Raw genomic sequence first — 25,312 nt, 5'->3', positions numbered from 1 at the left:
AACATCCAATAGAGACCCTGCATGCTGAACTCTATAAAAACATACTGCAGGTGCACAGGAACACACCAAACCACGCATGCAGGGCAGAATTAGGCCGCTTCCCAACCCTCATTAATATAAAGAAAAGAGCACTGAAATTCTGGATGCACTTGAAGAAAAGTGAGTCAGACTCACTCCAGTACAAGGCCCTCCAAACCCAAGAGCTCAGCCCTGAAAAGAGTCCCTTGAGTCAGCTGGCCCTGAAGCTCACGGCACTGACCCCCGCTAATACTGCGAACAGAGACCAGCTTCAGGTCAGCACTGCTTACCTGCCCCCAATCAGAGTCAACCAAATCATAAAGATAACCAAAACCTCCTATCTGGAACATTGGAACAATGAAACCAAATCCCAAAGTAAACTGGATTGCTATCGGGCCCTAAACAGAGAATACACCCTGGCAGAGTATCTCTTCACTGTCAGAGATATGAAGCAGAGATGGATCCTGACCAAGACCACAGCCTGGCCATAGAGACGGGCCGACACAGGCAGAGCTGGCTGCCCAGAGAGGAGCGGCGCTGTGGTCACTGCGAGACAGGAGAGGTCGAGACAGAGATGCACTTCCTCCTCCGATGCAATAAATATGCCAAATTAAGGGACACATTCTATAATAAATTCATAAATATTATAAAATCATTCTCTGAATTGATGAATGAATAAAAAAAAAGCTATCCTCCTGGGGGAGGGACACACAGCCCCCCTGGCCGCCCAATATGTAGCCGCCTGCCACAGCCTGAGGGGCTCACTGTGAAAACATGACATACATGAGCACCAGCTGTAACCTGATAACTATGAAGTAAATGTACATGTCTATTAAGATTTAATTTATAAATTATAATGTTACTGTTTCATTTTTTTTGTTTCTTTTTTCTTACCTTTTATTATTTTTCAATGTATGTATATATTAACTGCTCAACCGCCCACATGCCCACCTATGCCCGATCAGCTGTTCACCTGGATCACAGCTCCGCCCCAACAAGGCAGAGCCTCCCAAGAATGGTACAAACTCATCCACGTTCTCCTCCATGGAAAGCTTTAGCAAAAGGCAAAAGCGTCATGAAGAGGAACCCGAGTCCAAGACGCTTCAAACCAGCCATACATATTTGTGTGTATTAAAGATCACAATTCATTACATTTTGTTTTTCTGTACTTTATTACATCTTATTGTGATATTTAATTGTATTGTTAATTTTCCATATATATGTATATATGTATGTATGTATGTATGCATGTATGCATGTCCAATTGCTTTTAAATTACAAATGCACTGAATTGAGAGTGAGAGACAGAGAAAGAGAGAGAGAGAGAAGTGCTAGGGCACATCTGTAACATAAACTAGGGAACATTCGTCACATGCTTAGGGAACATTCATATCATGCAGGGAACATTTGTAAAACAAATTAGGGAACCTTTGTGACATACTAAAAGGACATACTGGTAAGATGTTGCGTTCATTTGAAACAACAAAAATGGCATTTGGTTATTTATTAGGGACATTTATACCAGTCTGAGCAAATATCTATGCATATTCCAATGTTTGCTGCAGGACTTACAGATTGAGTGATGGGGTCAATATGTTTGATTCAGAACTAACCACTGCTTCCTCAATTTTGTTTTAAACATAATTTAAAAGAAATTTGGGCTATACATTGGTCTGGAAAAAAGGAGCAGTGGTCCCTAAGACAATTCTTTTAGTTTTTGGACACAATTCCTAAAACCCATTTTCTGTAAAATATGTTATCAACTTGCATTAATAGATCATCCAAAGTACAATCATACTAATCATGAAAATGTTCATATTATTACATTCTAAGGGTTCTAGTCTATTGTGTATTGTATTTATTATCAGGCCCATCTCTTATGTTTTACAGTTGTTATTATTATTCCGTACAATACAGGGATTAAATTAAGTATTTTAACCACAAAGTATTGGCAACAGTTATGATGCCTACTTCACTGTTCATATGCATACAGTTTCTGAGGTCTGGACCACTGCACAGTAGTCCCTGGAGTTGTAGTCCAGACCACTGCAAAATTCGTGCTGAAGTGATCTGGATCACCACACAATGGCCCAAGGACCACTACATACTTGGATTTCATTTTTTTTGTGTAATCCATGTTGCAATAGCACCTACCATGTTCCTTTGTGGTGAGCTGGTTAATTCTGTTCTGGGAAAACCACAATCCTGCAGGTTTAATAAGTCTCTCTACACATCAGTCCCTGAGTACCTTCAACCAATGGTAATGTTGACCAATTAAGCCCACGAATTGAGTCAATTAAGTTGTCAAGGACTACCCAGTAAAGACGTGAACTCACAACTGCTCCAGAGCAGACATTACACTGAGCTCAGTGTGAGCTCACTTAGCGCTTTTCCACCGACATGGTGCCGGTGCTGGAGCCCAAGTTGCAGTTACAAATACAATGCCGAGCACAGCAGTGCAGCGCCACTACTCCTCTCTATCCAGAACACAAAGATGTGCGTCACTCTAACCTGTCCGGCTTTACAACATGCAACTCAAATAATATGTTCTTGGGGGAACAACATAACACATAGCGATTCCTCCCTGCTATAAAGTAAAATAATGTATACGGTGTTTCTAATTTCTTTCATGATACCTTTTCATATATATTTATATTTTTTAATATTAAACTAATGTCACAGTAATACCAATGAGCTTTAACAATGCCGAAAGTTTTAATGCGTTTATCTTTAATAGTGAAGATATTGCATAGATGTATATCTTTCATATACACAAATAGAAAAAACGGTTTCCATATCGAATATAGAACTGAAACTTTCAGACAATCCATGAAAAATGTAATGTAAACATTTACACTTCTTAACAATTCTATATATCAATTATATTCATAACCCTAACCCTAACACTAACCCTAACTTTAAGTTACAATTGTTCCCTAAACACTTTTCCCAATTTTGCAGGATCAATAAAAAACTGTCAAGCAATGTGATTAAACTTTACGGAAAATAATAATCTGTATATATTTAATTGTTTTGACATTGTTAAGATATAATGCATCTTTCACATAGGGAACATTTGTAACATGATAGGAAAAACAAACAAATGATGTAACTTTGAAAATATTCAATATTAGAGCATACAGTATAATCAACACAGAACTGTGTCTATACTGAAAAGCTGTTGATATTTGAAAAGTGATAGAGGTTTGAATTTGAAAGTATCAATTCATAAAAGATACAATGAGCAGGAGCAGGAGCTGTGAGATCCATTACCCAGAGCACCTGAAGAACGCTCAGGCCAGGAAGAGTCTCAAACAACACATACTGAAGGACAACCCAGAGACTCTCAGAGCCGACTTCTCTCAGACTGGAGACCAGCAAGTCACCAGCAATCTGGTCTTCTACACCGAGCACACCAACGCCTGGCACGCTGCCATCTGTCAACTGTTCAGGCACATTAAAAGGAGAGGCATCAGTAAAGGAAGGCAGGTGTCAATCAGTGAGGAGGACGACCCAGACACCTCCATGCTGACAATCAATCTGTACCACACTGGAACAGTCTTAATACAGGGCAGCGAGGGCAGCCTGGGCACCTTTGAAAATCAGTTCCACTCACTGAAAACGCTGGCTGACAGAGAGAAAAAGGAGAGACGTGTCCAAAAGAGCACAGACGCAGCCACACAGGAGGAGAGTCCAGCCCCACACTGCCCTGCCAACGGAGGGGAGAGCGCCGCGCCAGAGAACAGCGAGGAATCCACACGCATCCCAGCACAGGACACCCCTCAGACACACGACACAGTGTCCCAGCTGAGGGAGAACATGTCCCTGCTGGAGGTGGAGCTGATGGAGCTAAAAGAGCTGGTGCTGGCCATGCTCACAACCTCCAACACCACAGAGCAGCTAACAGACCAGCTCAACAGAGTCCAACAGAGCACAAGGTCACAGTGAGGGAGCTGAGGGAGGAGGTGAGGGAGCTGCAGCAGGACAGGGAGGCCATGAGGAGGGAGCTGACGGCCCTGAGAGAGGAACTGCAACGCAGAGACAAGACAGTGCAGAGCCTGAAGGAGAAGCTATACAAATTCACTGCCCACAACAACTAGCCCTCAAGAAACCCAGCAGTGCACAATGTGCAGAGCCCTCCCACCCCAATGACATCCAGACATACTGACTCTCACACAACACACCACTCACACACTGCACCCAACACACACACACAACCCGACCCGAACACACAGAGTGCACCCAGCACACACACACACACACTGAGCACGACACACACAGTGCACCCAACACACACACACACCCTGACTCAGACACACACACTGCACCCAGCACTCACACACACCCTGAGCCCGAAACCACTAACAAAACCTGCGCACCACACACACAGGCTGAACCAAACACAGATGAGACCCCCTCACGCAGAAAGACTACCAGGAAGAAGAACACTGAAGTAGCCCTGCTGATAGACTCAAATGGCAAACTCATAAATGAGAGGCAGCTCTTCCCTGATGGCAAGATCTCCAAGGTCTGGTGTCCGACCACAGAGAGGGCCATTCAGCAGCTGTCCGAGAAGAGCCTCGGCTCCCCCAGCCATATTATTATACACACAGGCACAAACGACCTGAGGACCCAGCAGGACAAGGTGGCCAGCTCCATCAGAAGAGTGGCGGAGAGGGCCACCCAGACCTTCACCCACGCCAAAATCATCATCTCCACCCTGCTGCACAGGAAGGCCTTCCACCCCAACACCATCCACATGATCAACGCTGAGATCTCTCGGGGATGTGCTCTGATGCCAAATGTGCACCTGGCACACCACCCCACTCTTGGGGCCCACAGCTTGTTTGACAACGTCAATCTCCACAAACAAGCAGTGAGCGTCTTCGCAAAGACACTCAAAGACATCGCCCTGGGCCGAAACCCAGCCAGCCCCCCACATGGCCACAGAAGGTTCTCCAGCACCCACACCACCCAGAACAACCCCGAGCCAATCAGGAGAGCGGCCCCTGGGAGCCCCCGCCCTCCACCTGCACACCACCTTCCCCAGCCCGGACACAGCAGACCCCAGCCTGGATACGGCCGACCACAGAACAGCAGACCCAGAGTGGAGCCCATCCAGAACATGCACAGAGCAGCCAAGCAGCACAGCCAGCGCAACTACGCAGCAGCGTTCAGCAGAGTGGCCGACACCGACACCGGGGAGCTGCAGGAGATCCGACACCTGCTCAACCTCATCTGCACCCGACTGATAAGATAAGTAACTGTGCATAACAAAGAAACCACTGCAGGAGGTGACTAGCTATTACCACATCCGAAAATCACCCCTGTATAAATGTAGTTATATACTGATATATATGGACATTTTCTAAAAATTATGTAGATATATGGATGCTTACATATATGTGTATATATGTAGATATATTTGTTTATGCGTATGTATATAGGAGTGTAAGTCAGGAGTTTTTTATTTTTTATTTTTTTAATTTATTCGTTTCCTATTTTTACATATCACCAGTATTACTATTTATTTATATGTTTACTTTCCACTTCACACATTTCCAGATATATCTCATTCCAAAGGAGTATATAAATTGCTTAATTAGAGTAGAAAGAAATGCGATCCCTATCTATCACCATGTGGAACATCCAGGGCCTGGGCTCCTCAGTGTTCAGGCTGAAGAGCACAGACCCGGAGTTCAGAGATAGAGTGAGAGACAAGGATGTCATCATCCTGCAAGAGACATGGTGTCGGGCAGACGTGTCCAGTCACTGTCCCTCAGGCTACAGAGAGGTCATAGTGCCCTCCCTGAAGAAGCCCTCCGTCAGACACGGCAGGGACTCCGGGGGCATAATAATCTGGTACAAAGCAGAGCTCAGTGACTCCATACAGCCTATCAAAACAGCAGAGTCACACATATGGCTTAAAATAAGCAAATCAATAATTTCTACACAAACCAATGTGTTCCTGTGTGCCGTGTATGTTCCCCCCTCAGAATCCCCATATCACAATGAGGAGATCTTCCCCAACCTCCAGACTGAGGTCTGCCACTTCCAGGTCCAGAGAAGTGTGCTGATCTGTGGGGACCTGACCGCCCGGACAGGCAGCCTGCCTGACTTCACCAGCACGCAGGGAGACAGCCACATATTCGGCCACACCCCCTTAAACACCCCCATCAGCTCCCTCAGACAGCCCCGACAGGGGAGTGAATAAAAACGGGCAAAAATTACTGCAGCTCTGTCAGGGACTGGGACTGTATATCGTGAATGGCAGGATCCGGGGAGATTCTCTGGGAAGATACACCTACAGCTCAGCTCTTGGCAGCAGCACGGTAGACTATGCCATCACAAACCTAGACCCCTTCTCTCTCAGTGCATTCACCTCTATCAGACCACAGCCAAATCACTGTGTTCCTGAAGAGGACAGAGCACAGCAGCAGCGCTCACACACAGCCCAGCAAGCTGTACAGCCTCGGACACTCCTACAGATGGGCTCCAGACAGCACAGAACAGTACCAGAAAGCAACTGGCAATCAAGACATCCAATCACTAATACACACCTTTCTGGTCACCCCAAATCAACATAGTAAAGAAGGAATACATCTGGCTATAAAATACTTAAATCATATATTTGAAAAAGAAGCTTTACAGTCAAAATTGAAAATTAAAAAGAACATCCCAACAAAATACAAAGAGGAGAATTGGTTTGACAAGGAGTGAAATAGAATAAGGAAGGATCTGAGGAACAAAGAAACACTTAGATCAAAAAGTACAACACACCCGAAAGCAACTGACAATAATCGAAGAGTCCATTAACACAAATTGATTCTGGGAAAACTGGAAAAAAATGTAATAAATTAAAACCTGAAGAATTGGCCATTCAAAATTGAGATTTTTGGAAAAACCACTTTGAAAGACTTTATGAAAACATTCACCACACTGAGAAATCAGCTCAGCATGACATCAGTGTGAAACTAAAAAGAATGGAATTGGAATTGGAAGACACCCAGAATCCCCTGGACTCAACTATTACTGAGCAGGAGTTGCAGGAGAAGCTGCGTGCCCTGCTGCCCAGGAAAGCATGCGGGCCTGATGGCATCTCCAACGAGATGCTGAAACACAGCAGCCCTGAGCTACAGCAGGCCCTGCTACGGCTGTTCAACCTGGTGCTCAGTGTGGGCCACTTCCCTGACAGCTGGCATAAAGGACTGATCAAATTGGACCCTAATAACTACCGGGGCATCTGTGTGAGCAGCAACCTGGGGAAGGTGTTCTGCAGAATCATTAACGCCCGGATACTGGCCTTCCTTACCGAGCACAGTGTCCTGAGTAAGAGTCAGATTGGCTTCCTCCCAAAACACAGCACAAACGATTATATTTACACCCTACACACCATCATTGACAAACACGTCAACCAAAATAAAAATAAAATATTTGCTTGTTTCAATGATTAAAAAAAAAAAATTGTTCCATTCTGGCATGAAGGTTTATTTTACAAACTTCTCCAAAGTGGTGTAGGGGGTGAAACATATGACATCATCAAATCAATGTATACAGGAAACGAGTGCGGAGTTAAAATTGGCAATAAAAGAACAGAGTTCTTCAATCAGAGGCGTGGGGTGAGGCAGGGCTGCAGTCTGACCCCAACGCTATTCAATATTTACATCAATGAATTGGCCACAATGCTGGAGCAATCTACAGCCCCCGGCCTCACCCTACATGACACAGAAGTCAAGTTCCTGCTCAACGCAGATGACCTGGTGCTGCTGTGGCCCACAGAGCAGGGGCAGTACTGTCAGACCTGGGCCCTGGCAGTAAACATGAAAAAGACAAATACCATGATATTCCAGAAAAAGGCCAGGCCTCGGGGAACTAGGTACCACGTCACTTTAGCAAACAGCACCATCGAACACTGCACCCACTACACATACCTAGGCCTCACACTCAGCTCAACAGGAAGCTTCAACACGGCGGTGAAGACACTGAGAGAGAAAGCGCGCAGGGCCTTCTATGCCATAAAGAGACACATTAGCATAAAAATACCTGTACAAATCTGGCTAAAAATATTTGAATCCATAATCCAGCCCATTGCTCTCTATGGCAGTGAGGTGTGGGGTCCCCTCACAGGGCAGGAGTTTGCTCAATGGGACACACACCCAATAGAAACCTTGCATAAAAATATCCTACAGGTGCAAAGGAAAACACAGAACAACGCATGCAGGGCAGAATTAGGCCAATACCCATTATTAATCAACATACACAAAAGGGCAATTAAATTCTGGCTCCATCTAATAAACAGCGACACACACTCCTACCACCACAAGGCCCTGCAATGCCAAGAGCTGAACCCAGAGAGGAGCCCCCTCAGCCAGCTGGTCCGCAGGCTCACTGCGCAGACACACACCGACACTGGCCAGCCTCAGGACAGCAACACACACATGCACACAATCAGAGTCAACCAAATTATCACACAGCACAAAGAAAACTACATCACCCATTGGGAAACACATACAGAAGCACGAAGTAAACTGCAGTGCTATCGGGCCCTAAAAAGACACTACACATTGTCAGAAAACCTTAAATTAATAACGTACGAAAAACACAAAAGGATCCTGACCAAATACAGGCTCAGTGAGCACAGCCTGGCCATCGAGACGGGCCGACACAGGCAGACCTGGCTGCCCAGAGAGGACAGGCTGTGTCCCCACTGCCAACGCCGAGAGGTCGAGACAGAGCTGCACTTTATTCTAAAATATGAAAAATATAAACATTTATGAGCAAAATTTGTCCCCAAAATAGCAGATCTCTATAAGAGATTTCAAGACCTGCCAGTCTCGGAGAAAGTGCCAGTCCTTCTGGGAGAGGAGACCAGCTGCATATTACTGGCAGCCCAGTATACAGCTGCCTGCCACAGCCTGAGGGACACAGTGGACACTCAGTCCACTCACACAGGGGACACCCCTGGACACAGGCAATGACACCTATGCTACACCCAATTATTACTATCAATATCAGTTTTATGTCTCTTTGAACTATGATTGAAATTTATTAATTGAAATTAATCAGTTTTTAACATATATATTGTGAATTTATGTATGCAAATGTACATATATATGTTAAAAACTGTTGTTTGTCACCATTGCTTTGGCAATACTTCTTTTTGGTCATGCCACTAAAGCACGTTGAATTTGAATTTGAATTTTGAGAGAGAGAGAGAGAGAGAGAGAGAGAGAGAGAGAGATAGAGCGTGTGTGCGTGTGTGTGTGTGTGTGTGAGTGGGAGAGTGGGTGGCTGTGTTAGTGTCTGTCTGCCTGTCTGTCTCTCTCTCTCTCTCTCTCTCTCTCTCAATTCAGTGCATTTGTATTGTCAAAGCAATAAACAATATCATTATAAATCACAATAAGATGTAATATAGTACAGAAAAACAAAATGTAATAAAATGTGATCTTTAATACACACAAATATATATGGCTGGTCGGAAGTGTCTTGGACTCGGGTTTCTCTTCATTACTTATAATGCTTTTGCCTTTTGCTAAAGCTTTCCATGGAGGGGAACGTGGATGAGTTTGTACCATTCTTGGGAGGCTCTGCCTTGTTGGGGCGGAGCTGTGATCCAGGTGAACAGCAGATCGGGCATAGGTGGGCATGTGGGCGGAGGAGGAGGAAGACCGGTCAAGCAAATAAGCTTGCTAAGGTACGCAGCAGCAGCAAACAGCCCCCCCATCCAGCCAGCCAGGCAGTCTGGCTGGCAGTGACTGAGTGGTTGACAGATGGCAAGCAACGGAATGCACGTGCTCTGTGATGTCATAGCAGTCAGCTCAGAGAGAGGTTCCTGATGTCATCGCTGAGCTGGCTGGCTTAGTGAGTCTTGCTGGCTGTGTATGTGTGTGTGTGTGTGAGAGAGTGAGAGATAGAGAGTGTGTGTGTGTGTGTGTGAGAGAGAGAGAGAGATTTTTTGAATATTAACACCTTTTTTTTACTAAAGAAATACTAACAAAACATTTAAAACAAACTAGAAACACCTAAAAAACATTAAAAGTAGGCGGCCTGATGAGCTACGGGGGACTGAGAGACACAGACAAACAAGGGGAAAGACGGTGTCAGGGTCCTTGGGCCAGCAGTGCTGCGTGAGAGCCTGGAAAAGCCGCTCCACAGCGCCTATGGGAAGGGCGTTCTGTACTGCCCAGAGAAATCTGGTTACGACTCTCAGTGACCTCATACCCAGCCTGGCAGCCAGGCTGTCGGCACCAACCCACTGTCCCCTGTTTAAATCCAACAAATCCCTCACGTCGGATCACGTCGACCTTAAGCAGGACTGACCTGAGGCTGCTGGAGAGCAGGAGTGGACAGCTAAAACCGGGGTTCCACAGCAGTGGATCCTCTAACAGCCAATACAGACTGCTTCCCCCCAGCTCCCTACCCAGGGAGAAGCGCTGCCACACCTCTAAAACAGTACTATAAAAAACAGGCAGGGAAGGAAGTATATTGGGACGTGTCTTAAGTAAAAACATGTGTCTGTCATAACAAGTGTCCAGGGCGGGAGACATTGGGGATCTGGAGGGTACAGGAGCCTCTGAGCTGCCTGCAGCCGAAAGGCACTCAGCCTGCTTAACAGATCTACCAACCTCCTGGAGCGGCAGGAACAGCACTGCTTTGCGCACCCAGTGCAGCCCGTCCCAGAAGAAATCCAGGAGCAGGGTCTGTATCTGGGACACCAGAGCCGGTGGGGGGTCCAGACAGGCATAAGTGTGCCAGAGCATGGAGGCCACCAAGATATTAATAACAATTGCTCTCCCCCTGAGGGAGAGCTGGGGCAGCAGCAAGTGCCATGCCCTCAACCGGCCCTGTACCCTCTCCAGCAGGCCAGCCCAGTTCTCCTGCATCTCCCCCAAAGTCACACCCAGCACCCGAGGGCCTGAGAGAGACCACTGCAGCCCCGCAGGGAGGGCAGGGGGGGCAGAACCCTCCCACACCCCAACCAGATGAGCGCTGCTCTTGCCCCAGTTGACCCTGGCTGGGGAGGCCCTGCTGAACTCCTCCAGACACTCCCACAATGACCTGGACGTCTCGCTGGCCAGACTGTGTGTCTCAGCAGCATAGGCCGACACCCTGACCGCTTGCTCTGGGTGACAAGGGATGGACAGCCCGGCTAGCAACTGCCTCAGCCTGTGCAGCAGGGGCTCGATAGAAAGGAAGTATAGCATCCCTGACAGACTGCAGCCCTGTCTGATGCCTCCATGGATGGGGATAGGCTCACTCAGGCCACCATTGATCTTCAGCACACTGAACACATGACAGTACAGCACCTGAATAAATTCTGCGGCCGGCATGATGTCTCTGAGCCACTTAGCCAGAGCCTTAGACAGGATCTTATAGTCCTGACACAGCAGCGCCACTGGCCTCCAGTTCACAATGGAGGACAGATTCCCCTTCTTGGGCAGCAGGGTCAGAACAGCTGTACGACAGGTAATGGGCAGCAGACCAGCTCACAGGCCCTCCTACAGCACTGAGAGCAGGTGAGCCCATCCAGCCCCAGTGCCCAGCCCTTATTGAGCTCTTGCATTGCGCAGGTCAGCTCTGCCAGGGTTAGTGGGGCCTCTAACCCCTTGACCCCATCCTGTGGGACCTTAGGCAGACCCTACAGAAACTGCTGCTGCTGCTCCAGGCTGCCCGGCTCTGCGGAGTACAGCTCCCTACAGAACTATGTGGCATGACTACACATCTCTTGCCCATCCTGCAGCACGCGGCCCTCAGCCGTCCTCAGGCAGAGCATCACCCTGCTCTGCTGCCGCCTGCATTCCAGCCCAAAGAAGAACTTGATCGGCGCATCCATCTGTGTCAGGCTCTTGAACTGCGAGCGCACCATTGCCCCTCGAGCCCACGTCCCCAGCAGCTCTGACAATGCCTGCTGCATAGCTTTGAGGTCCTCTAATGCCCCCGAATCTCCAGCATCCAAGGCTCGGTGGAGCACCTGAAACTCTCCTTCTAACTCCTTCATAGATTCATTCAAGCTGTCAGTCCTATGCTCAGTGTACTTCTGGCAGAAGAGCCTGGTCTTAACCTTCCCAATGTCCCACCACTTTCTCAGGGAGGCAAACCTAGGGCGCTCTGATCTCCATCTCTGCCAAAAGAAAAGAAAAGAGTTACAAAAAATCCTGTCCTGCAGCAAGCTATTATTGAAAAGCCAGTAGGCACTGCACAGCCGGACAGGAGGCAGGGTGACACTCACTGTGATGAGACAGTGGTCAGTGGTCAGGTGGGGGTGAAATGGCAGCCACCGATCAGATTGACATGATGTCTAAAGGTATAAAATCTATCCAGCCTGGCTAGCGACATAATGCTAGAACCCGGCCTCACCCAGGTGTACTGTTTCACCTTTGGGTTGGCATTCCTCCTGACATCGACCAGATTGTGCAACTGTGTATTACCTTCCAGCTGTTTTGCCGACTGTGGACTGGGCTCCAAATGATTCCTATCTAATCTATAGTCCACAGTACAGTTCCAATCACCCCCCCAAAACCAGGATCTCCTCAGCCCCACAGTCTGCTAGCGCTTTGCTGAGCACCGAAAACACTGACAGTCTGTCTCTCACAGCATTGGGGGCATAGATATTAATAAACACAAAGGTCCTTCCCCCACTCTCAGCCTTTACCATCAACAATCTTCCACCAACAAACTCTGTTTTCTTAAAATAATCCATTTTAAAAGTGTGTGAAAATAAAATCCCCACTCACCCACTCACACTAGACCCTTGGCTAAACACACTCTCTCCTTTCCACTCCCGCTGCCACTCACACTCATTCACACTGTCTAAGTGCGTCTCTTGTACAAATAAAAATTGAGACATAAAAAAACATACTATTAACCATTATCATTAGATTGCAAAGCAGTCCTGACAACACTCTTTCCACTTCTTTTACCTGTAGCACTCCAGCTCACTAAACTCCGCGAGTGCCACATCCTGCAGGATCACTTGTGCAGATGCCAGGAACTGCTTTGCATTAGGGAAGAAGTTTTCTAAAACTATGTTCCTCTTCCCCTTGGTCTCTCTTAAAAAATCCTTAATGCTTTTAGCACTGTATCCCGCAGTGTCAGTGGAGGCGGGCTCGCCCTGGGAGTCAGCGATGTCCCCCTCAGCAGTGCTGTCCAAGTCTGCCCTCTCCAGACTCCTCTGACTGCGAGTCCCGCCGCACCACAGCCCCCACACCGCCTTCGGGATCCTCCTCACCAGCCGTCCTCGTAATATTCGCCTTTTTAGACAACTGTATCAACGGCCTCAGAAGACGGGGCAGACTGCTTCTGCTGTCTTTTCCTGGGCACTTTAAACCCATCATCACTGGCTAAGTGTTCAGTCTTGGTGGCGGCCGCATCAGCAGCAACAGCAGCTCCCTCCTCGGCTAACTGAGCCCGTGGCTGCTCTGCATTCTCACTGCTAGCAGCTTCCCCATTAAGCTCCCCTAATCTGTCCCCACCGAGGCAAGTAGCATTTGCCACCGCCTCCCCCTCACCGCTCCCCCGGCCAGCAGAGCCGACACCAGACGGCCCTGCCTGCTCCTCACCTTCCTCTCGCCCGGCCGCCGGAGCCTCTCCCTGAGGGCAAGAGCGACTGATGTGCCCCTGCGCCCCGCACCTCAAACACCTCATGGTATCAGTTGACACGAACACCACGTACACTAACCCCTCGATCTTAAACTTCAGAGACAGGCTTAACTCATCGGCGCCGTCCGCCAGCACCTTGAAACCCTGTCTGCGGTAAGAGAGGACGTGTTTCAGCTCCGGGGCGCTGCAGCCCAGCAGCACCCTCCTAATGGTGCAGGTGAGCCGGCCATAGCGACTCAGATCCCCCGCCAGCAGATCGTTGCTCAGGAAGGGGGGCACATTGGAAGTAACCACCTTTACAGCCGGGGTGGCCAGAGGGAGCGTGGGCAGGAAGGTCCCCTTCACTGTGACCCCCTCCTCCATCACATCCTTCACCAGCGCCTCAGAATTCAGGAAAACCACGATGCCCTTATTCATTCGAGCCGCAGAGACGATGTTCTGGAAGCCGACCTTCCTTCCGATCTCCATCGCACAGTCCTCTAACGACACCTACTCCTGGGACACGAGAATAAGCCCGTGCTTTCGGGTCAGCGTTTCGTAATTAAATGAAGGGAGGGGTCTCCCCGCCCGCAACGCCATGCTGATCTAAATCGAAAAACAACCCCCTAAACCCGAATCGTTTAAAACCAACAAACGATTAAAAGTATCTATAAAAAAACAAGAAAAGGAAAGAAAAAGAGTAGTAAAGACACACACACACACTCTCTCCAAACAAACCTCCCACCACCACTGATTCCCCCCATACACTCCCAGCATGCAGAGAGGGAGAGAGAGAGAGAGAGAGAGTGTGTGTGTGTGTGTGTGTGTGAGAGTGGGTGGGTGGGTGGCTGTGTTAGTGCCTGTCTGTCTGTCTTCTGTGTCTGTCTGTCTCTGTCTCTGTCTCTCTCTCTCTCAATTCAGTGCATTTGTATTGTCAAAGCAATTGTACATTCAAACATACATTTATACATACATACATACATATATACATACAAACATATATATGGAAAAGAAACAAAACAATTATAAATCACAATAAGATGTAATAAAGTACAGAAAAACTAAATGTAATAAAATGTGATCTTTAATACACACAAATATGTATAGCTGGTCGGTAGCGTCTTGGACTCGGTTTCCTCTTCATGGATGGGAACGTGGATGAGTTTGTACCATTCTTGGGAGGCTCTGCCTTGTTGGGGTTTTACTGTGATCCAGGTGAACAGCAGATCGGGCATAGGTGGGCATGTGGGCGGAGGAGGAGGAAGGCCGGTCAAGCAAATAAGCTTGCTAAGGTACGCAGCAGCAGCAAACAGCCCCCCCATCCAGCCAGCCAGGCAGTCTGGAATCTTCAACAGTAAATTAATTCATGTTAATTATTCTCATCAATGTTAAAGAACAATAAGATCTATTATGTGTGTCAATAAAATGCTGATATTGCATATCGTTTGCTTGTGTATTCTTCAAAACACATATTTATGGAACATATGTAACATTAGGGTTACGATTTGCCATAGATGCGGTATGAGTTTGATTGTGATGTTAAAGACACAGTCGCCTCGGTGCCGATTATTATTGCTGTGTTTCTCCACTTCTACTCCACGCTTGGGAACGCCCACATCCAGTGACGTCAGCGTTCGATTCCAAAACCGGTGGAAAAGCGGGCTGGTTCACAAACAGATCAGCTGGATCCCAGGCCGAGCAGCGGCTCTGGCTCCAGCACCGGCACCATGTCGGTGGAAAAGCGCTAAGTGAGCTCACACTGAGCTCAGTGTAATGTCTGCTCTGGAGAGCTCACAGTGTGACCTAGTCGTGAGTTCACGTCTTTACTGGGTAGTCCTTGAAAACTTAATCGACTCAATTCTTTGGCTTAATTGGTCAAAATTACCATTGGTTGAAGGTACTCAGGGACTGATGTGTAGAGAGACTTATTAAACCTGCAGGATTGTGGATTTCCCAGAACAGAATTAACCAGCTCACCACAAAGGAACATGGTAGGTGCTATTGCAACATTGATTACACAAAAACATTGAAATCCAAGTTTGCAGTGGTCCTTGGGCCATTGCGTGGTGATCCAGACCACTTCAGCACGAATTTTGCAGTGGTCTGGACTACAACTCCAGGGACTACTGTGCAGTGGTCCAGACCTCAGAAACTGTATGCATATGAACAGTGAAGTAGGCATCATAACTGTAGCCAATACTTTGGGGTTAAAATACTTAATTTAATCCCTGTATTGTACGGAATAATAATAATAACTATAAAACATAAGAGAAGGGCCTGAGAATAAATACAATACACAATAGACTAGAACCCTTAGATTATAATAATATGAACATTGTAGCGTTATGTTGGGTGTATTTGGATAAGAGCATTTGGGCTCTGAGCTAAAGCACTGATCTAAAGAAGACCTCTCCCCCCCCAAAGTTATCAGATTTCCTTAGCTCATCAGCTTGGAACTGGTTTGCATCAAAGTGACAGTTTTGGGGAGGATGGCACCAAGAAGAGGCCAAATAGTTTGGAATTCTGCTATGAAATATCTGGAGAAAGGGGCCTGTAGGTGATAAAAACTCTTTGAAGTGGACGAGAGCCAAAACCCCGACATAGAGCTACGAACCCGGGCCAACCGGCATTTCCAAAAGATGGCATGGATTTACATCAGTCATAAATCAAGTTCCCCTCCAATAGGACACTGGGGGCTGAAACCGAAATCCAATCTCAAGAACTCAGGAACCAATTACCTATCGATCTGACAGACTATAAGGAACAGCGCATGGTCTTTCTCTTTCTCTCTCTCACCTGAACCAGTAACTCGCTGCCACAGCTCAACCTGTAGCTCTGTTGCCAGAACCGGAACCAGAAACCAACCAAGTCTTTGCCAGCAACAGAAGAGTTAAACTGGGAGAAGGAGATTGAGCCGTACGAGGAATTCTTTTAAAGGACTTTATTAAATAAAGAACTTTACAGACTACGCTGACCGCCTGTGCCCACCTGATCAGTGGAGTTTTACAGCTGGACAATTGACTAAGTCGAATGAATATGAAAGTGTCAGTCATTTAAATAGCTATTTGAGTCTTAAGAAACTTGACCCTTGGAACAAACAGGGCCCTGCTTTCCTCAAAGACTTTGTCTTCAAATAAGTACGGTGAGAGACCCTGCTTACAAAGAAGATTTTGTGCACAACCTTGGAGCCTTTAAACCAGTGGAAAATCGATTTGGAAAAGACTCTACATTCGAGAAACCCCAACTTCCAGGTGCATCGATTGAGTGGAAGTTCTTGGACAAAGCCGAACCGGACTGCCTTTGTTCCAAACCACACGGACCTCGTGCCGTGTGCTTTTATCTGAGCCCGAAACCAGAGAGGCCTCTCTGCGACGAAGTTCAGATAACTTTAACAGTTTGTGATTCATGACATTTGAGAAATCAATTAGAAATGTTAATCTGTGATTCATAACTCTAGAATGTGTAATATCATTTAGTTGTCTTCAATATAAATTTGTGTTGCATTAAACTGTTTTGTTGATAATTTTAGAAATAAAATCTGTCAACGCCGAGAAATATCTTCTCATTCCTGTTTAACTGTTTAGTCTGAAATTGACACAAGTTAATAGACATTAGATTATTGATGGCCCTGCCTATCCTTAATCATTGAATAATAATCAAATAATGATAGGATCTTTCTCGGCACCTACGTAAATGAGACTGATATATATATAACGAGAAGTTACCTGACATTAAATACTAACCTGCGTAGTTATTTAATGTCTGACTAACAATACTAATGAGAGACTCACCTTCGTCTTACTAACCGGTATTGTAGTCAATGTGTTTATAACCTTTTTTGTTTAACCATTTGTGTGATATCATATGCGATCACATGGTCTTTGATTTGGTCACGGAAGTGATTTGTCTTTGAGTTGTTGATCTAGAGATTAATGTTAATTAGTTTTGCCCTTTTGTATAATTGGTGTAGTGCTACATTTAGTCTTTGTTTTTGAATAAATTTGACAATTTATATCTTTGGAATTGGAGTCTGCGTCCATTTATTATGGAAATTGAGTTCTACAAGATTCCAGGATTCGTGATAAGGTGATACTATAAATTCACTTCTTGAATTGAAATTTATAAGTGTACCTTACGCTACAATAAACAGAACTATTATTTTGAAAGTGTGCAATTTGTAGCCGAAACTGAAGCACACCGGAGCCCCAGAGCGCGGACGGAACAGAGTCGGATTAGCTATCAAAGACAATAACTAAAAACACAAATAGACACAGACAATAATAACAACGGTGGTGACAGCACAGCCGTGAAGCCAAATAACCGAGCAATAATAATTGTTAATAAACAATTGTAAGAGAATTTTGAGTGCTTGGTTTTTCAGTCAATATAAATAAATAGTTGAACTGAAAACTCAGTCAATTGGTTTCTCTTTTAAGATTCTTTTTAGAGGGAAGATGCGGTCAAGTCACAGATGTGCAATAATCATTTATTTTGACAAAAATACGAAACTAATATCATTCAATTATATTACTAAAAATAAGTAATATTAAGCTTCTGCTGGATTACAGTAAGAAACAGATAATACCCATTTTCTTCTTTCTCCTCACAGTACAGCTTATAGGCCAGTCTGGTCAGGCAGGAAGCAATGTGTCTCTCTCTGTCTCCCTCCAGCTCTCTCTTGTGTCTCGTTGCAGGATGAAGAAGTTAAGAGAACTCAAATTCTTTGTTTTCCCTTTTATAAGGTTTCCTTCCAACCAATAGCATTTTGACACCACCATGACTTGGGTGCTTTATAATAATGTAATTATGAAGTGGGGGACCTTTCGAGCATTGCTGTGTGTCTGGCAACAGGGACAATGCAACAGTGATTTTAGACCTTCATCACAGACTTCATCAATAAGCACAATATCCCATCAAAGCATTAACATCACCTGAGATGGTCCAACAGTTTATTGATCTGCCCACAATTGTGCCGCAAAAACCAACAAAACAGTCGCATCCATAATCAATAGGCTAGCCAATTGTTTTTTAAATAAGAATAAAAGTAAAGATACACTACAAAATGAATGAAAATGTGAACTGTGTGCATGGTGACGAATGCATGTGAACTCATCCTGTATTTTAGTCAATACAGTGAAAGTGTCTGAAATAGCAAATCGGTGTAAATCCCTTAATGCATCAATACAAATAAATACAAATAAAAGGCTGATCTTAGCATATTCGTATACTTGTATGTTCGTTTCTGGTTTTCTACATGTGATTTCGTTTTTTTTGTTTGGTTTTTACAATGTATCTGTGCTGTGTGTAGACGCAGAATGAGTTTGATTATGATGTTAAATAGGGTTTAGAAACGTAGTCGCCTCGGGGCTGATTATTATTGCTGTGTTTCTTCACTTCTACTCAAATACAAAATGGAGGAAGCAGTGGTTAGTTCTGAATCAAACATATTGACCCCCTCACTCAATCTGTAAGTCATGCAGCAAATATTGGAATATGCATAGATATTTGCACAGACTGGTATAAATGTCCCTTATAAATAACCAAATGCCATTTTTGTTGTTTCAAATGTGCCCAACATTTTACCAGTATATGACCTTTTAGTACCTTTCCCTAAGCATGTGACGAATGTTCCCTAGTTTATGTTACAGATGTGCCCTAGCACTTCTCTCTCTCTCTCTCAATTCAGTGCATTTATATTGTGAAAGCAATTGGACATGCAAACATACATACATACATACATACATATATATGGAAAATAAACAATACAATTATAAATCACAATAAGATGTAATAAAGTACAGAAAAACAAAATGTAATAAAATGTGATCTTTAATACAAACAAATATGTATGGCTGGTCGGAAGCGTCTTGGACTCGGGTTCCTCTTCATTACTTATAACGCTTTTGCCTTTTGCTAAAGCTTTCCATGGAGGGGAACGTGGATGAGTTTGTACCATTCTTGGGAGGCTCTGCCTTGTTGGGGCGGAGCTGTGATCCAGGTGAACAGCAGATCAGGCATAGGTGAGCATGTGGGCGGAGGAGGAGGAAGGCCGGTCAAGCAAATAAGCTTGCTAAGGTACGCAGCAGCAGCAAACAGCCCCCCCATCCAGCCAGCCAGGCAGTCTGGCTGGCAGTGACTGAGTGGTTGACAGACGGCAAGCAACGGAATGCACGTGCTCTGTGATGTCATAGCAGTCAGCTCAGAGAGAGGTTCGTGATGTCAACGCTGAGCTGGCTGGCTCTGTGTGTCTTGCTGGCTTTGTGTGTATGTGTGTGTGTGTGTCTGTGAGTGGGTGGGTGGGTGGCCTTGTTAGTGTCTGTCTGTCTCTCTCTGTCTCCCTCTCTCTCTCTCTCTCTGTCTCTCGCTCTGTAAATGCATCATAGGGAACATATGTAACAATCTCTCTTTTTGTTACCAAAAATGTGAATGAACGTATTTCAAGTGGGTTATGCCTAGGTTGGAAACGTTTTAAGATTATTTATGAAGTGTAAATTGGATTTGTCTCAATTCTCTGTAGTTTTCAATGTATGTGCCATTCAGTAGCGTTCATGTTACAGATGTCAGTAAAACTTTATTTTAGCAATTGTAGAGGGTGTGCAAGAAAAAACATCTTCAATCAGGTTGGAACGTTAGTTTCAATGCCTTTAATACACGCAACGTGGAGAGGAACAGTGAATCAAGAAGATACCAAAGTCGCTCTGTCTTCATTTAAAAGTAAGAGGCTTTTATACATAAAAAACAAAGATCTGGTTACAATCACAATGTCATTACTATATTATCATAGAGAGTTAGCGAAGCAGAATATATATCATCATAAAACATATATATCAGAGTTCATAGGTCAACACATGGATTAGGGAGCAGGCACTTCAATCATACTGTTTGACATTGTCTCCAAGATTCTCATCGTAAATAAGAACCAGAAATCAAGCTACCTTCTGGCCTGTCCTTCTGGCTTGACCTTACCTTTCTTAAGTATACAAGAGAGTAGAATAGATATGAGGAACAGAATTCTAACTTTCCTTCCACAAGGGGAACAAATGCAAATAGAGGGTCCTCACTAATTATCTAATTTACCAACAACGTTTAAAAATAGGTCTTGCGAAGCTGCAAAAAAAGCTGTATAATCGTATGTGTGTTCATACACCAGCTGCTAAATTCTGATAGCTTTTGAAGACTCTGTATAGGATGTTGAAGAAAGTGTTTTGTGATGATTAAATAATGTTTCATATTAATACTAGCATTAGAAGTGGTTTTGTATACATGCTGAGCAGATTAGATTTAGCAGGACAAGTAAAGGGTCAACAAGGTCGATTTGTTAGAAACTCCTGTCAGTAATGAAAGATTACACAGTGCCGTAATAGCCTACAGATGTCTGCAGTGAAATTGTTTATGACGTAATTGTTTATCCAGATAGGGAGGAATTGTTTTTGTTAAAGAGCGATTGACACTAGGTAAATGACGACCGTGGGATCGCATCTTCCTAGTGCACATCAAAGACGGACATCCGCTTTGGATCCATCACCTCTTCACGGGAGGACAGATTGTAAAACGAACCCGGACCTGTTACTGCTGATTGGATGAATGGCCATAATATGTTACGTCATTTTTCCTATAAAGTTGTACTTATGTTTGTAAACATTAAGTCTCAATGAGAGAATTATTTCTGACAGTGGAGCTTCCGAGCGGCCCGTTTAAAGTTCTGTTTGCTTTATCTCCGTGACTTCTCCACTTATTTCCCATACAGTTCTACTTAGTCTATTGTGTATTGTATTTAATATCAGGCCCTTCTCTTATGTTTTACAGTTGTTATTATTATTCCGTACAATACAGGGATTTAATTAAGTATTTTAACCACAAAGTATTGGCTACAGTTATGATGCCTACTTCACTGTTCATATGCATACAGTTTCTGAGGTCTGGACCACTGCACAGTAGTCCCTGGAGTTGTAGTCCAGACCACTGCAAAATTCATGCTGAAGTGATCTGGATCACCACACAATGGCCCAAGGACCACTGCAAACTTGGATTTCAATGTTTTTGTGTAATCCATGTTGCAATAGCACCTACCATGTTCCTTTGGTGGTGAGCTGGTTAATTCTGTTCTGGGAAAACCACAATCCTGCAGGTTTAATAAGTCTCTCTACACATCAGTCCCTGAGTACCTTCAACCAATGGTCATTTTGACCAATTAAGCCCAAGAATTGAGTCGATTAAGTTGTCAAGGACTACCCAGTAAAGACGTGAACTCACGACTAGGTCACACTGTGAGCTCTCCAGAGCAGACATTACACTGAGCTCAGTGTGAGCTCACTTAGCGCTTTTCCACCGACATGGTGCCGGTGCTGGAGGCCGAGTTGCAGTTACAAATACAATGCCGAGCACAGCAGTGCAGCGCCACTACTCCTCTCTATCCAGAACACAAAGACGTGCGTGACTCTAACCTGTCCGGCTTTACAACATGCAACTGAAATATGTTCTTAGGGGAACAACATAACACATAGCGATTTCTCCCTACTATAAAGTAAAATAATGTATACAGTGTTTCTAATTTCTTTCACGATACCTTTTCATAGATATATATATTTTTCAATAATAAACTAATGTTACAGTCTTCCCCCACTTTATTTGAAATTAGGCAAATTAGGAGCCATTACTGTATTGAACTGTAATGTAACATGAAAACAGGTATAAACCAAGAAAGAACTAAATCTTTAAACTTGTCAGGTTTTATAACTTAACGACCACTAGGTACATGCAGCAGGGAATGCCACAGGAGTCTGAGGTCGCTGAGGTAAGAGACACAGTCTCTGGGTGCACTGTGACTTGGGCATCCCAAAGGCTGGAAGAATGGGTGACACCTGGGCATGGCTCAAGTGCTAGAGCAGGCTGTGGAACAACACCTGGAACAGGTAGCATATCCCTCTGGACAGGAGCTGTAGAAGAAAGAAGAGAGAGAGACGGCATCGAGTGATGACTGGAGCTCGCTGGAACTGGAAGTGGGTAAGGGACGTCTCCAGACAAAGCCGTCAGTGTTGATGGCGGACTGACAGGTGCATCATCAGGATCTCTAAACAGCTGTGGAGGCGCTTCTGGATGAGCAGTGTGGTCAGTGTGGATGGTCTCAGGTATACCATGTTGACGGATGAAGTCTTCAAACAAGCATTGAGCTACACTTGTTGCACGCTGATCTTTAAAAGGAAAGAGATTCACATAGCATGTAAAATAATCCATTATAACAAGAACATACCTGTTGCCTTGAGATGTGACTGGTAGCTCGGTGAGGTCAGCAGCAATTTTCTGGAATGGACGATCCACCACAATAGGTTGTAAAGGAGCTCTAGCTTTTGGTGTTGGAGCACTGCGAGTCTGACATGTTAAACACTCTGTACAGAACTTGTAAATGTCACGTGACATGTAAGGCCAATAGCAGATTTTTCTGGCTCTCCGCAAAGTTCGTTCAGTCCCTAAATGTCCACTGAAGACATTTCCATGCAGGTAAGTAAAGGGCTGTCTGAATGAGGGATTCAGGAAGAACCAATTGGTAAGTATAGGCTTTCTACAGAAAGGTTTAAATTTTTTGACAGAGGATCCCATTTTACAAAGTCAGGTGAGGAAACTCATACCAGAGATTTTTCAGAGCTGACGGGGAGTTTTTGATTCGTCGTGCAGTAGGTCTTCGGTTATCCATTTCTTTCCATTCCATCGCAGTTCTCAGAATGACATCCGCTTGTTGTTTCTGCTTCAGTTCATCAATGTCTATTGCTAAATCTTCACAGGTTTGTCTTACAGGAACAGCTTGTTCAGGCTGTAGTTCAGAAGATAAACTGTTTTGCATCTTTTTGGGCAAAGTTTTTAACGAATCGTCTGTAATAGGAACAGAGACCCACAAAAGCTCTCACCTCAGTAGGTGTTCTTGGTGTTGGCCAATCTTTCAATTTGTCAAGCTTCCTGGAATCTGGTCTGAGACCACCCTTGGTGATTACATGTCCCAGGAAAGAGACTTCATCCCGTGCAAGCTGACATTTACTGGCCTTCAGCTTTAGTCCTGCCTTTCAAAAGCGAAGAAAGACATCTTCCAAACTCTGCAGATGTTCAGGAAAGGTTTTGCTAAAATCCAAAACATCATCCAAAGAGATGAGGCAGATCTTCCAGTGTAGACCACGAAGCACAAGCTCCATTAGACGTTGGAAGGTAGGTGGTGCATTGGTCAGTCCCATTGGCATGACCTTAAAATGGTATAAGCCGCTGCCGGTGGTAAATGCGGTCTTCTCCCGGTCTTCTGATGCCAGCTGAAATTGCCAATAACCACTTGGCAGGTCCATGGTACTAAGCCCCTGCCAGGCTGTCCAAAGCTTCAGAAGTCCGTGGTAAGGGATGCGAGTCCCGTATGGTGACAGGGATTAATTTCTTGATGCAATGCAAAATCTGTAGCTGCCATCCTTTTTCTTGACTAAAACAACAGGTGAAGCCCAAGGGCTGCAGCTCTCCTCAATGAGGTCATGGGCCAGCAACTGCTGAACTTGTTTTTCTATTTCCTGCTTCAAAGCTGGAGAAGTCCTGTAAGCATGTTGACGGATCGGTAGGGCATCTCCAGTTCGAATGTGGTGCTTTACAGCATCTGTGCAGCCATAGTCATGTTCATGTGAACTAAACGCATCACAATACTTCAAAAGTAAGTTCTCCAGCTGGTCCATTTGTGGATCACTCAATTTAGACTGACTGAAGTCCACTGTGGGTAACTTTGTGCCTTCTGTCTGCCTGATATTGTGCACAGTAGCCTCAATAACATGGAACTCTTCACCTCCCTGATTTATCAGAGAGTAAAAATTTCCCAGTGGTGTGTTACTTGGCACATGGCAGTCGTCATTGGTAGGATTCATGACACCAATGGTTGTTAATCCTATCTTCACTGGAGACATTGTTCTGGCCACAAACAGACCTGGGTAGTTGCATGCTTCAGGTTCCAGTATTCCTAAGTAATTTGATTTTCTGTAAATGGCTGCAACTTTGCCATGATATTCATCTCAGTCATTGCAGGAATGTAGATTGGCGCAAATGTCACAGCATTGCAACAAAGAGGTGTGATTTGCTTAGAAAACAACAGTGGGACTTTCCAGTTCTACAACTGTAATTGTCCTTGTACATCAATCACTGCATGGTGTTTCTGCAGAAAATCCCATCCGAGTATGACAGCTTGATTGGAATTTCTTATCACTTGAACATCATGATGAAAAACCTCCTCTCCAAGTCTAATACTAATGGTTAGTGTTCCAAGAGTATCAAGGCACTCACCAGTCACTGACCTTGCCAACACGTATGACTTTCTGATGGACTTTGTCTTCAGTGCTGGAATTGACACTCTTTAATTTTCACTGATCAAAGAAATTTGTGAACCAGTATCAATGAAGGCTTGAACAGCAGTGTCTTCAATAACAGCAAAACAATATTGGAGAGGTTGGAGAGTCTTTTAAAGCTGAAGCTTCAGACTCTGGACCCCTGTCATTCAATGTAGCAGCTACTTGGCCCACAGCACCTGCTACCACTCGTTTCCCTGATAGGTGGGATCCTCAGAATCAAAGTAAAGATGACATTTGCTGTATCTGCAATCAGGCCTTCTCTCATGGTGATGTGGACTGGGTGTTCTCCTGGTGTACCTGTCCCTTGAGTGTGAGTAGGATGCAGATGGACTACGAGAATATCTTGAATTGCAGTG

At 45.0% G+C, this 25,312-nt stretch overlaps 2 non-coding genes and 1 pseudogene across 2 annotated transcripts; 2 read left to right on the top strand and 1 right to left on the bottom strand.

Annotated features, from left to right (window-relative positions):
- Nucleotides 1-1,005: 1,005 nt before the first annotated feature.
- Nucleotides 1,006-1,113, bottom strand: LOC136752086 (uncharacterized; annotated as a pseudogene).
- Nucleotides 1,114-9,506: 8,393 nt separating this feature from the next.
- LOC136752066 (U5 spliceosomal RNA) lies at nucleotides 9,507-9,621 on the top strand. Its single transcript, XR_010817237.1, has one exon. It is a non-coding gene; the product is annotated as a U5 spliceosomal RNA (small nuclear RNA).
- A 9,844-nt stretch (nucleotides 9,622-19,465) lies between these two features.
- Nucleotides 19,466-19,580, top strand: LOC136752118 (U5 spliceosomal RNA). The gene has a single exon (XR_010817281.1). It is a non-coding gene; the product is annotated as a U5 spliceosomal RNA (small nuclear RNA).
- The last annotated feature ends 5,732 nt before the right edge of the window (nucleotides 19,581-25,312 follow it).

Source organism: Amia ocellicauda, chromosome 6, assembly GCF_036373705.1.
Source record: "Amia ocellicauda isolate fAmiCal2 chromosome 6, fAmiCal2.hap1, whole genome shotgun sequence".
NCBI classification, from domain to species: domain Eukaryota; kingdom Metazoa; phylum Chordata; class Actinopteri; order Amiiformes; family Amiidae; genus Amia; species Amia ocellicauda.
This window is presented reverse-complemented; position numbering and strand designations above follow the sequence as displayed.